Genomic DNA, 13,262 nt, shown 5'->3' with positions numbered 1-13,262 from the left:
AAAGGGTTCAGAAAAGATTTACAAGGATGTTGTCAGGGTTGGAGGATTTGAGCTACAGGGAGAGGCTGAACAGGCTGGGGCTGTTTTCCCTGGAGCGTCGGAGGCTGAGGGGTGACTTTGTAGAGGTTTGCAAAATCATGAGGGGCATGGATAGGATAAATAGACAAAGTCTCTTCCCCCTGCCAGTGCAGTTAACTCAGCCACATTAGGGAAATTTAAACAATCCTTGGATAAGCACATAGATGATTTTGGGATAGTGTAGGGGACGAGCTGAGAATAGTTCACAGGATGGCGCAACATCGAGGGCCGAAGGTCCTGTTCTGCGCTGTATTGTTCTATGTTTTATTTGGGTTGGGGAGTCCAGAACTAGAGTGCATAGGTTTAGGGTGAGAGGGGAAAGATATAAAAGAGAGAAATGGGCAACATTTTCACGCAGAGGGTGGTACGTGTATGGAATGACCTGCCAGAGGATGTGGTGGAGGCTAGTACGATCGCAACATTTAAAAGGCATCTGAATAGGAAGGATTTGGAGGGTTATGGGCCGGACGCTGGCAGGTGGGACTAGATTGGGTTGGGATATCTGGTCGGCATGGACGGGTTGGACCGAAGGGTCTGTTTCATGTTGTACATCTCTATGACTCTATGAGGATGTTGTTGGCTAGGCCAGCATTTATTACCCACCCCTAATTGCACAGAGGGCAGTTAAGAGTCAACAACATTACTGTGGGTCTGGAGTCACACGTAGTTTAAATCAGAGTGGTGCTGGAAAAGCACAGCAGGTCAGGCAGCATCCGAGGAGCAGGAAAATCGACAGTTCGGGCAAAAGCCCTTAATCAGGAATTGAGGCAGGAAGCCTCCAGAGTGGAGAGATAAATGTGTGGGGTGGGGCTGAGGAGAAGGTAACAAAGAGTACAATAGGTGAATGGGGGTGGGGATGGAGGTGATAGGTCGGAGGGGAGGGTGGATTGGATAGTGGGAAGGGAGATTGGCCAGTAGGACAGGTCCTGAGGACAATGCTGAGCGAGAAGGTTGGAACTGGGGTGAGGTGGGGGAGGGGAAATGAGGAAACTGGTGAAATCCACATTGATGCCCTGGGGTTGAAGTGTTCCGAGGCGGAGGATGAGGTGTTCTTCCTCCAGGTGTCGGGTGGTGAGGGAGTTGCGGTGGGGAGACTGGACGCCTCCTAGCAGAGCGCTTCAAGGAACATCTCCGGGACATCTGCTCCCATCGACCACACCGCCCTGTGGCCCAACATTTCAACTCCCCCTCCCACTCTGCCGAGGACATGCAGGTCCTGGGCCTCCTCCACCGCCGCTCCCTCACCACCCGACGCCTGGAGGAAGAACGCCTCATCCGAGGAGCAGGAAAATCGATGTTTCCTGCTTTTCCAGCACCACTCATTACAATCACTACACTTTTCCTGCTTTCTCCCCTTTGATTCCTTTAGCAATAAACACTGGAATGCATTCCTTTTTGAAAATATTCAATGTGTCAGGCTCAAATGCTCTCTGTGGCAAAGACTTTCACAAGCTCACTACTCTCGGGCTGAGAGCTGAATGTTGTTGGTTACTTCCAAGTGAGTGGAATATGAAAGCAGGAATATCTTGCTTTAGGGCATTGGAGAAACCACATCGACAGCCCTGAGTACAAATTTGGTTGCCTTCTCCAGGAAATCACATCATTGACATTCAGAAATGATTAGGAGACAAGGAGGGCTGATGAAGGTCTTATGCCCAAATCGTTGAATCTCCTGCTTCTCAGATGCTGCCTGACCTGCTGAGCTTTTCCAGCATCACACTCTCGACTCTGATCTCTTGGTTGAAAGACAGTGAGGAACACAGATGCTGGAAGCCAGAGTAGATAAACGTGGAGCTGGAAAAGCACAGCAGGTCAAGCAGCACCCGAGGAGCAGGAAAGTCAACGTTTCGGCCCGAAACCCTTCGTCAGAACTGACCTGCAGTGCTTTTCCAATCCACATCTATTGACTTGGACAGATTAGGCCTAGGTTCATTGGAGTTGAGAAAAATGAGAAGTGGTCTTATTGAAAGATCCCAAGGAAGCTTGACAGGGTGGATGCTGAGGAGAAAGTGAGGACTGCAGATGCTGGAGATCAGTGGAAGAGTGTGGTGCTGGAAAAACACAGCAGGTCAGGCATCATCAGAGGAGCAGGAGAGGGTGGATGCTGAACAATGTACGCTGAGTGGGAGAGACTACAACAAGAGGGTGCAGATTAAAAATAAAGAGACCTCCCACTTAAGACGAAGATAGGGACAGTAGTTTTCTCCCAGTGAGTTGTCTTTTGCAAAGAGAGGTGCAGGCAGGTATTGAGTATTTTTAAAGCTGGGATGGTTTGATTAACGAGGGAGGCAAAGTGTACAGGAGATCCATTGAAGCCACAATAAAATCAGTTGTGATTTTAGCACATGGCTGAGCAATCTCAAGAGGGAGGCCAAATGGCCCACTCCCAACTGGTGTGCTCATATCTACTTCCCCTGTGCCTGCCTCGTCAGCCCTGGAGTACTGAAGGAACCTTATGTCGCTTTGTCAGGGGGCTGTGTATTCCAGTTTACCTTATAATTTAGGGTCCAGGGCAGTTTCAGTCAAAATGTATATTTGTAAAAATGCTGAAAGTTTTTTGGTTTTCCTACAGGCAGCTGATTTCTTTTCTTTCTGTCTCGGATTGTTGATGGGAAAGTTAACCTTTTAGTCCCTCCTCCATCCAGTGCTTTGGTGACCACAGACTTCCGTTGCATTGTTGTGTGATTATCTTGGCCAAGTCTTGCAGTGGTTTTCTGCAGAATGGCCAACAAGGAAACTGTTCTGCTTTTACCACCTTTCTAGGAAGGGTTTGGTTCGCTGGATGGCTGGCTTACAATGCAGAGTAATGCCAACAGTGTGGGTTCAATTCGCACGTTGGCAGGAGGTTACCATGAAGGATTCTACTGCGCAACCTCTCCCCTCACCTGTGGTGCTGTGATCTTCACGTTAAACCACCACCAGTTGTCTCTCTCAAACCGGAGAAAAGCCTTATGTTCTGGTGCGAACCTTATGTGCACAGGAAGGATTAGCAGACTGATAATTATTAATATTAACAGATGTGAAGCTGGGAGAGCACAGGAGGTCAGACAACATCAATGGGGTAGAAAAAAAGCAATGTTTAGGGCCGAAACCCATTTGTCCTGATGAAGGGTCCTGACCTGAAATGTTGACCTTCCTGCTCCTCAGATGCCGTCTGATCTGCTGTGCTGTTCCAGCTTCACATCTATCGACTCTGACTTCCAGCATCTGCAGTCCTTACTGTCTCCTAGATTATTATTAATGCACCGTTTCAATGTAATGTCTGTGAAACTGCTTAGCAATAATTTCTTGCATGGAGAAAGTTAACTATGGATAGTAACTATGCTTAATAAGAACAAAGGAAAGTCTGAGATAGAGTCATAGAGATGTGCAGCATGGAAACAGACCCTTCAGTCCAACTCGACCATGCTGACCAGATATCCTAATCTAATCTAGTGCCAGCACTTGGTCCATATCCCTCTCAAACCTTCCTATTCATATACCCATCCAGATGTCTTTAAAATGTTGCAATTGTACTAGCCTCCACCACTTCCTGTGGAAACTCATTCCATACACGTTCCACCCTCTGCTTGAAAAAGTTGACCCTTAGGTCCCTTTTATATCTTTCCCCTCTCACCCTAAACCTATGCCCTCTAGTTCTCAAATCCTCCTCCCCAGGGAAAAGACCTCGGATATTTACCCTATCCATGCCCCTCATGATTTTATAAACCTTTACAAGGTGACAAATGGTTGTTTTGACCAAACAGCCTGTTTCCTTCATTATCTTTAAGAGGTTGTTTTTGACATTGTATGAAAGATGAGATTAAGTGAGACATACTGAAATAAATGTGAAAGTGGACTGCTGATTCACTTCCACCCATATTGTGCTAGTTTCAGCTAAACTCTGCCCAATACAGTCTATAATAGGATTGCTTAAAAATCTTACAGCCAACAGTGTGGGTTCAGTGTGGAGGAGGAGGTCAGAGGTTAATCTTTGCTTTGTTTGAGATTTATCCTCAAAATGAAACATTTACAAATGTAAGAGTCCGAACTCTACAACCCACAACCAGTATCAGAAAATGTCTCTTTGTAAATTTGATTCAGTGTAAGCAAGGATATGTGGAAAAAGTGGAATTTGGCATTGGGTATTAGAACTAATTCAGGAAAGATGGGCTGAATGGCCTCCTCCTGCACCATAATAGTTCTGTTATCTTAGTCTCCCACCTGACAATCATGGTTTGCTCTTACAGTTCACTTTCTACCTACATGGTGTAGTGTGGAGCTGGTATAGTAGAGGCTTCAACTTTCTGTCTGAGACAGCAATCTCTTGCCACAGTCTGATACTCAATGAACTTTGCCACATTATGGATCACACCTTCCTTGGCTACCAACTCCTGGAATTGGACTTGAACCCAGAAGCAGGGACACTGCTCATTGTGCCACAATATCTCATTACATATGCAGAGGTTATTATGCAACCAGACACCCCTCATCCTTCTATAGACATACGTTGTTCTGTCGCCATAGTCTTAGTAGGCCGTAGGGGGCTGCTCTCTTGTTAGAGACAAGCGACTGGTGGTGATTTAACCTGAGGACCACCAGACCCCAGGCAATGGAAGGGGTTGAGAATGAGAGTCCTTCATGGTAACCTCTGACCAGTGATGGGAATTGAACCATACAGTTGGCATCACACTACTCTTGAAACCAATGATCCAGCCAACTGAGCTAAGCCAATTCCCCTCTAGGTACTAGCCTTAATCTTAACACTATTGACTCTACCCACTTCAACAGCTGAAAGAAACTTTTGCATAATAACTCTTTGATTTATAAATAGAATTGGCGATGCATAATTTCAATCTACCTCGATGCCTCTATTATTCAAATTGTGTCACTTGCAAAACACAATGCCTTTGATGGTGTTGGGGATGATGTTAAATTGTTACTTGTTAGACTACAGCTGGAGTACTGGGTACAGTTGGAGATGCCACATTGAAGGAAAGCTGTAAATGCACTGGAGAGAGCGCAGTTGTGATGATGCCAGGAATGAGAAACGTCACCAGAACAGACTGAAGAAGTTGGGGATGTTAGAACATAGAGCAGTACTCCACAAGAACAGGCTCTTCGGCCCACAATGTTGTGCTGAAAATATTGTCAAATTAAACTAATCCGTCTGCCTGCCATCGGTCCACATCCCTCCATTCCTTGCATATTCAAGTGCTTATCTAAAAGTCTCTTAAATACCTTATCGTATCAGCCTCCACCACCTGCAATAGGGTTAATGTTAGGATTAGGCAGTGCATTGCAAACTCCTACCACTGTCTGTGTAAAAGGTCTTGCCCACACATCCCCTTTCAGCTTTCCCCCTCTTATCTGACATGCATGCCCCCTACTATTAGACCTTTCACCTCATAGAGTCATAGAGATGTACGGCATGGAAACAGAGCCTTTGGTCCAACTTTTCCATGCTGACCCAGATATCCTAAATTAATCCAGTCCCATTTGCCAGCACCTGGCCCATATCCCTCTAAACCCTTCCTATTCATATACCCATCCAGATGCCTTTTAAATGTTGTAATTGTACCAGCCTCCACCATTCCCTCTGGCAGCTCATTCCATATTCCATGTTCTCCTTGGACAGAAGATGGACTGAGGTTTTTAAAGTCACACATGAGCTAAGTAGAGTAGATAGAGTGAAGGTGTTCCTGCTTGCAAAAGGAACAGAAATGAAAGGGCATAGATTTAAAGTGATGTGCAGAAGAAACAAGGGTGATACATGAAAAAGCTTTCTCACCCAGCAAGTATTTCGGGTCTGAAACACACTGCCTCGAAATGTGGTGGAGGCAGGTTCAATTGAGACATTCCAGGTAGCCTTTGGGTGATTATCCAGATAGAAATCATCTGCAAATGTTTGGAGGAAAAAGGCAGGAGATAATGATGCTCCTTTCAACAGCCAGTGCAGGCACGATGGGCCAAATGGCCTCCTCCTGTGCTGTAACAATTCTGTCATTCTGTAAAGGGTCAATTGACATTATTTCTGAGAAATACAAGGGAAGGTTAGCAACATGAATATAAAAGAACAGCTCCATATTGCAACAGTTGCACACTCCAGCACAATATTGCTCCTAACTGTTTGATCATTTGGATATTTAATTTTATAAAGACCCATCCTATTTCCTAATCCAATTCTTACCAAGTTTATTTCTGAAACTGGCTCCAATTAGACTTTTTGGAAATCTTGTCCATGAACTCACCATTCTGTGAAGAAATTAACTTCCTCTAATCCTTGCTTAAGGTTCGTTCAGTTTAAACATGTGCCAAGTACTTCTGCGTTAGTGGTTCAAGGCTCTCTATAGCTTAAAGACCAGCGACACAACATTGTCTTCAATTTACTTTTGTTCACCGATCCCAGAACTCTGGAAATCTTATGTCAAAACTACATCCCAGAATAATCCAATCAGTAATAATTTGTTACTTTTAGTTAACCCCTTCTCAACTCAAAAATGTTCCTTTGAGAGTCAAATGCGGAACTCTGTACACAATGTTGTACAAGTATCCTCATCAGTTATTTCTTCAAAATGTAATAGAGTGTTTGTTTAGCTTTGGAGTAGTGGAATTTAGTGTGTAGCTAATTATTTAGAATGAGGATCTAATCTGCACTGAAATTTATGGGGGGGTCTTTAAATAGCCTGAGATTTTTTTTCTCATGAACAGTGAATTAGTAATAAGGGGGAATATATTCGGGCTTGACACGGGAGGGATTGACATGGGTATTGAAGGGACGTGTTCACTCAAAGGCTTATCGGATGGTGAAATATTGAACTATTAAAGAGAACTGAAAGGGAAATGGGATTTCTGACAGGGGCTTGATAGCAGCACAGGTATAAAACGGCTAAGCCTGCTCTGCTGATATTTCTATGATTTTCTACTTGTTTTGCCTTGACTGGGTACAACCAGCATCTCTCAACTTCCGGATTAGGGGTGCTGGAAGAGCACAGCAGTTCAGGCAGCATCCGAGGAGCAGTAACCTTACAACCACACGGTATCCACATTGACTTCACCGGTTTCCAAATTTCCTCTCCCTCCACGTCAACCCTCCAATTTGGCACTGCTGTCTTGACCTGTCCCACCTTGCCATCTTCCTCCCCACGTATCCGCTCCACCCTCCCCACCAACCTTCCACCTGCATCCACCTATAACCATCCCAACAACCTTCCCCAGCTCCACCCCTACACTCCCATTTATCTCTCGGCCCCCTTCCTCCTCTGCATTCCCGATGAAGGGCTTATGCCCGATATGCCAAATCTTCTGCTCCTCGGATGCTGCCTGACCTGCAGTGCTTTTTTCAGCACTACACTTTTTAACTCTGGGTTAACTCAAGAAATGTTCAATAATCCCATCCAAATACTTCCTTTATCCACCTCAGTGAATATTTGTCTATATTGGTGGCACGGTGGCTCAGTGCTCAGTGCACTCTGCACAGTGGCAGGATGGCACTGCTGCCTCACAGCGGCAGGGACCCAGGTTCAATTCCAGCCTCAGGTGACTGTCTGTCTGAGTGGAGTTTGCACATTCTCCCTGCGAATGTGTGTGTGTGCTCTGGTTTCCTCCCAGAGTCCAAAGATGTGCAGGTCAGGTGAATTGGCCGTGCTAAATTGTCCAATAATGTTAGTTGCATTAGTCAGAATGAAATGGGTCTGGGTGGGTTGGTCTTCGGAGGGTCAGTGTGGACTTATTGGGCCTAATGGCCTGTTTCCACATTAGAGAGAATCTAACTAAAAAAAAAGCCTTACTCCCTGTGTGGTTTGTTGCTAATGGTATGCAGATTAATAGATTTAAGCTTATCACACTGATGATTGATACTGGAGCCTCAGAAAATTACCACCAAAATCGGGATTCACCAACTCAATATAAACATGATTAATCTTCACTTCTGTGAATTCATATTCTTCAGTAACAATCTAGGATTCAAATGTTATTTGTGGTTCAGTGATAACACTCTTATCTATGAAGGTTTTAGGTTCTGGTTCTTCTCCAGATATTTGTGTACAAGTTCCAGAATGACACTTGGTCTGGTACCGAAGGAGTGCTGCGCTGTCACAGATGTATTCTTTAAGATAACACATCAGACTGAGGCCTGGCTGTCATCTCCAGTGGGTAGTAAAGGATCCAATGGTACTATTTTAAAGTGCAGAGGAATTCACAAATAATCAGGGCTTATACTTATTCCTCAACTCATGTCACTAAAATACCCAGAGTATCTGTTTATCGAGGTGAAAGATATAAAAGAGACCTAAGGGGCAACGTTTTCACGCAGAGGGTGGTATGTGTATGGGATGAGCTGCCAGCAAGTGGTAGAGGCTGGTACATTTGCAACATTTAAAAGACATCTGGATGGGTATATGAATAGGAAGGGTTTGGAGGGATATGTGCCGGGTGCTGGCAAATGGGACTAGATTGGGTTGGGATATCTGGTCGGCATGGTTGGACCGAAGGGTCTGTTTCTGTGCTGTACATCTCTATGACTCTATGACTCTAAAACAAAAATCTGTGGATGCGGAAACAAAAACATAAATTGCTGAAGAAACTCAGCAACCCCATGCAGAGAAAACAGATTTAATATTTCAAGTCAAATGAACCTTCTTCAGAACTAAGAATAACTTGGGAAATGCTGGTGACAGGGGAATCGGAGGATGGGGGTGGAAGGAGTGAGAAAGAGAGACAAAATTAGAGAGATAAAGGGATAACTGATAGTGTGTCAGGGAAGAAGTAAAGCTGATAGTGCGGACAATGAGTTGGTGAAAATGGATTGACTGTGCTTCAAGGGGTCTATTTTATGAAAGGGCCTGGGGTGTAGGGGTGGGTAAAGGACATTGAAGAAGATGCTCAGGTTCTGAAATCATTGAACTCGATATTGAATTCTAAAGGCTGCAGGGTTCCCAAGTGGAAAATGAGATGCTGTTCTTCCAGCCTGTGCTGACCTTAGATAAGCACGTGGATGATTTTGGGATAGTGTAGGGGGACGAGCTGAGAATAGTTCACAGGTTGGTGCAACATCGAGGGCCGAAGGGCCTGTTCTGCAGGCAACTGGAAGCTCAGGGCCATTTTTTCCGTACAGAAATAGGTGCTCTGCAAAGAGGTTGCCCAGTTTGCATTTTGTCTCTCCAATGTACAATACACCACACTGTGAGCTGCTTCTTGTTTCTGTATTTGTTTATTTGATTTGATTTGATTTGATTTATTGTGATCACATGTGCCCGAAGTAAAAAGCTTTGTTTTGTGAGCAGAGTAGGAGCTTGTCTCCTGTGTTTCCTAGGTTACAGCATTGACCATGTTGAGAAATACACAGGGTTTTACGATAGCAGGAGATTGTGAACGGCGCTATATGAATGCAAGTTTACTCCATAATGTATCAAGTGCCTTTAAGATGTTAGTTAATTTATGATCATGGATAATATTGTGAGATTATAATGTTGTTCAACAAAAGCAGTACCCCAGCCAGACTTACTGGCTACTAACATAGTTTAAAAGAACAACTATGTTTATTAGATATGTTTGGCAAATATTTTCTTGCTGGGCTTCACATTTCTCATGCACAAGTGACGCATTACAAAATTATTTCTATTTACAAACAAAACACAATTATAGTATGCAGTTCCCGTCAAGGGTACCAACCCTTTAAAGATTTGAGGTTTGGTTTCTCTTCACATTTTTTGGTATAAAGTTTGCCTGAAGGGCATAAAAGTGGCATGTTGTACTAATAATCAACCAACACCATTAGACTGGGGGAAAAAACTGAGTAAGTGGAATTATCAGCTCCTTACAGTTAACGTTTTCCACAACCATTTAAAATAGAAGTCTGAGTTCTCACTTTTATGATGTTTATTGATCCTTGTGGCTTAGACATTATCCTCTGGCCCATGTTCCTGTCACCGCATTATGGCAAGGATATGGAAGCTTTGGAAAGGGTTCAGAGGAGATTTATTAGGATGTTGCCTGATATGGAGGGGAGGTCTTACGAGGAAAGGCTGAGAGACTTGAGGCTGTTTTCATTAGAGAGAAGAAGGTGGAGAGGTGAATTAATTGAGACGTGTAAGATAATCAGAGGGTTAGATAGGGTGGACAGTGAGAATCTTTTTCCTTGGATGGTGAAGGCTAGCATGAGGGGACATAGCTTTAAATTGGGGGTGATAGATATAGGACATATATCAGAGGCAATTTCTTTACTCAGAGAGTAGTAGGGACGCAACAGTAGTAGACTCACTGATTTTAAGGATATTTAAGGTCATTGGATAGGCATATGGGTGATAATGGAATAGTGTAGGTTAGATGGGCTTCAGATTGGTTCCACAGGTCGGTGCAACGAGGGCCGAAAGGCCTATACTGCGCCGTTATGTTCTATATTCTAGGTGATAGTGCCTGCTTGTGGATGGAGGTAACAGTGATTAGGTAGATTGCCCGTGCTAAATTGCTCCGTAGTGTTCAGGGATGTGCAGGCTAGGTGGGTTAGCTAGGGGAAATATACAGGGTTACAGGGATAGGGTCAGGGGTGGGTGGGATGCACTTCAGAGGTTTGGTATGGACTCGATGGACCGAATGGCCTGCTTCTACACTGTAGGGATTGTATGAAGTCTCACCTTTCCCACCTAACTGAAGACCCAGTTTATGCTCACAGTAAGACCAGTAAGAAATAGGCACAGCCCTTTACACAAACATTTGGTTGTAAACTTAGGCGAAAAATTTCTTTTTCATCTCGAGAATGATTGAACCCGTCACCGAGGAGACACCTGTAGTCAAACCGAAATGTGCTCAGACAACAATGAGGTTAATTCCTTTATTTTGTGCCAGTCTATAAAACTTACCATGGAAGGGAAACACATTAAATAAAAAGCTCCCAATGATAATAAGAAAAGAGCACTGTATCGCTATGGGATTATAATGGCGAGAGCACACCTTTGTAACAAAATCAAATTTATTGCAGGAATAAATATTTCCCTGGTCAAGGCAAGTGCTGAAAATGCTGGAGACAATCTGGCTACCATTCTATAAGTGCAGTGGGCAAGAAGGAGACAAGGTCAGAGATTTGAAGAGAGGAAAAAGATTTTTTTTTTACCTGGAGATTGACCTGTGAGCTTTCGGTCTCAGTCGGTTTGCGATCTACAGATGTCCACTGAGCAGGATGAACACATGCCGCAACTGAATCACAGAAGAAGTGACAGCAGATATTCTTTTATATACTCAGCCTGACACCCACGGGGAGCTGGGGCCAGTACCAAGCGCAGATGGTGATGAGCCTCCTCTTTTCCGTTCTGCAAGAGTTGATTGACTTTGTCACTCAGAAACACTGAGCCATTTACAGTCCTATTTCCTGAGAGCTGTTGATTATAGGCTGCTGCTCTTCAGTGACTGTGCAGCACTGGTCTCCAGTGAGCTGTACTATGAATCTTATTGCTAGCTTCATTGTAATCATCCTTTGCGTCATTAATTAAATTCTGAGAGTAACGGAAATGATAATAAAGTGGGGTTTCAGGCATTCTAGAACTGTCCTGCTTTAACCCTGCAGTCACCAATTCACCCAACTACGACATTTATATCACTTAATAGTTTTGTGCATGTTATCATATATAAATACTGTCATCTATATGATGCTCTTGCAATGTCTTTTTATTTACCGTTTAGTTTTTGACTTCACCTTTTGTTTCTGTATATTTATTTTGAGTGTTGCTGGCAATTTCAGCATTTGTTGCCTACCTCTAATTGTCCTTGAGGTGTTGTCAGTGCTGAGTTGCCTTGGTGCTGATACATTTCATATTGCCACATGCTAGCAGACAAGGGATAGCCTGCTGGAGCTGCTCCAAACAATACAAGGGTTTCATGGGGTGGGGGTGGAGGGGGGTGGGGGGGGGGGGGAGTGGCGTGGAGGTCGTGAGGAAAGCATGTGCCTCTCAGATCATTATCAAACAAAAAGGCCGTGATGTGGAGGTGCCAGTGTTGGACTGGGGTGGACAAAGTCAGAAGTCACATGACACCAGGTTATAGTTCATCAGGTTTATTTAAAGTCACAAACTTTCAGAGCTCTGCCCCTTTGTCAGGTGAACAAAAAGGGGCAAGAATCAAAAAGAGATTTCCCCGCAATTTCATCAACAGATGCCTAAGAGAAAGACAACAGAACGAGGACATGCCACAACCCAAAGGATTAGCCACACTACCATACATCAAGAACATCTCTGAAATGACAGCCAGACTACTGCGACCACTAGGACTTATAACAGCACACAAACCAACAGCCACCCTCAGACAACAACTCACCAAAACGAAGGACCCGATACCCAGCATGAGCAAAACTAATGTAGTGTACAAAATCCCATGCAAGGACTGCACAAAACACTACATAGGACAAACAGGAAGACAGCTAATGATCCGCATCCACGAACATCAACTAGCCACGAAACGACACGACCAGCTATCCCTAGTAGCCACACACGCAGACGACAAGCAATGTGAATTTGACTGGGACAACACTACCATTATAGGGCAAGCGAAACAAAGAACAGCCAGGGAATTCCTAGAAGCTTGGCACTCATCCACAAACTCCATCAACAAACACATCGAACTGGACCCAATATACCAACCACTACAGCGGACAGCTGAAACTGACAACCGGAAGCGGCAGGGACAGGCCACTATAAATGCCGGAGGAAACACCACAGAAGCGCTTCACAGGAGGCTCCCAAGCACTGAGGATGTCACCTAGACAGGGGACGAAACGTTTGCAACAAAAACTTCCAGCTCAGCGAACAGAACCACAACAGCAGAGATTTCCCTGCTCCATTCATTTGCTTTCACTAATAAAATCGACAGAAATAAAAGTTCTATTCCAATCATCCACATGGGTGGCAAGATTAAAATGAGAAATGGAGAGAACTGGCAGATGCTGGAAATCAGTTAAAAATGTGCCCCTTTCTTGTGTGGCACGGTGGCTCAGTGGTTAGCACAGGCTGCCTCACAGTGCCAGTGAACTGGATTCAATTCCACTCTCAGGCGCCTGTCTGTGTGTGGAGTTTGAACATTCTCCCAGTGTCTACATGGGGTTTCCTCCCACAGTCTAAAGATGTACAGGTTAGGTGGACTGGCTGTGTTGAATTTCCCTGTAGAGATGTATGGGTTAGTAATAGTAAATGCAGAGCTCCAGGGGATAGGGACTTGGT

General features: G+C 44.4%; 1 protein-coding gene and 1 long non-coding RNA gene across 2 annotated transcripts in view; one reads left to right on the top strand and one right to left on the bottom strand.

Moving 5' to 3' along the window:
* LOC148148242 (uncharacterized) overlaps nucleotides 1–11,188 on the top strand; it is a 38,583-nt gene extending 27,395 nt beyond the window's left edge. The window contains exon 4 of the long non-coding RNA XR_015759104.1: nucleotides 11,036–11,188. This is a non-coding gene — a long non-coding RNA (uncharacterized LOC148148242). The remainder of the gene's footprint in view (nucleotides 1–11,035) is intronic.
* The window catches only part of agtr1a (angiotensin II receptor, type 1a), a 45,885-nt gene extending 34,301 nt beyond the window's left edge, over nucleotides 1–11,584 (bottom strand). The window contains exon 1 of the mRNA XM_043702693.2: nucleotides 11,168–11,584. The gene's annotated coding sequence lies outside the window, so the exon portion shown is untranslated. The remainder of the gene's footprint in view (nucleotides 1–11,167) is intronic.
* Between the last annotated feature and the right edge of the window lie 1,678 nt (nucleotides 11,585–13,262).

Source organism: Chiloscyllium plagiosum, unplaced genomic scaffold, assembly GCF_037043375.1.
Source record: "Chiloscyllium plagiosum isolate Xiang-an unplaced genomic scaffold, Cpla_swu_hap1 HiC_scaffold_13, whole genome shotgun sequence".
NCBI classification, from domain to species: domain Eukaryota; kingdom Metazoa; phylum Chordata; class Chondrichthyes; order Orectolobiformes; family Hemiscylliidae; genus Chiloscyllium; species Chiloscyllium plagiosum.
This window is presented reverse-complemented; position numbering and strand designations above follow the sequence as displayed.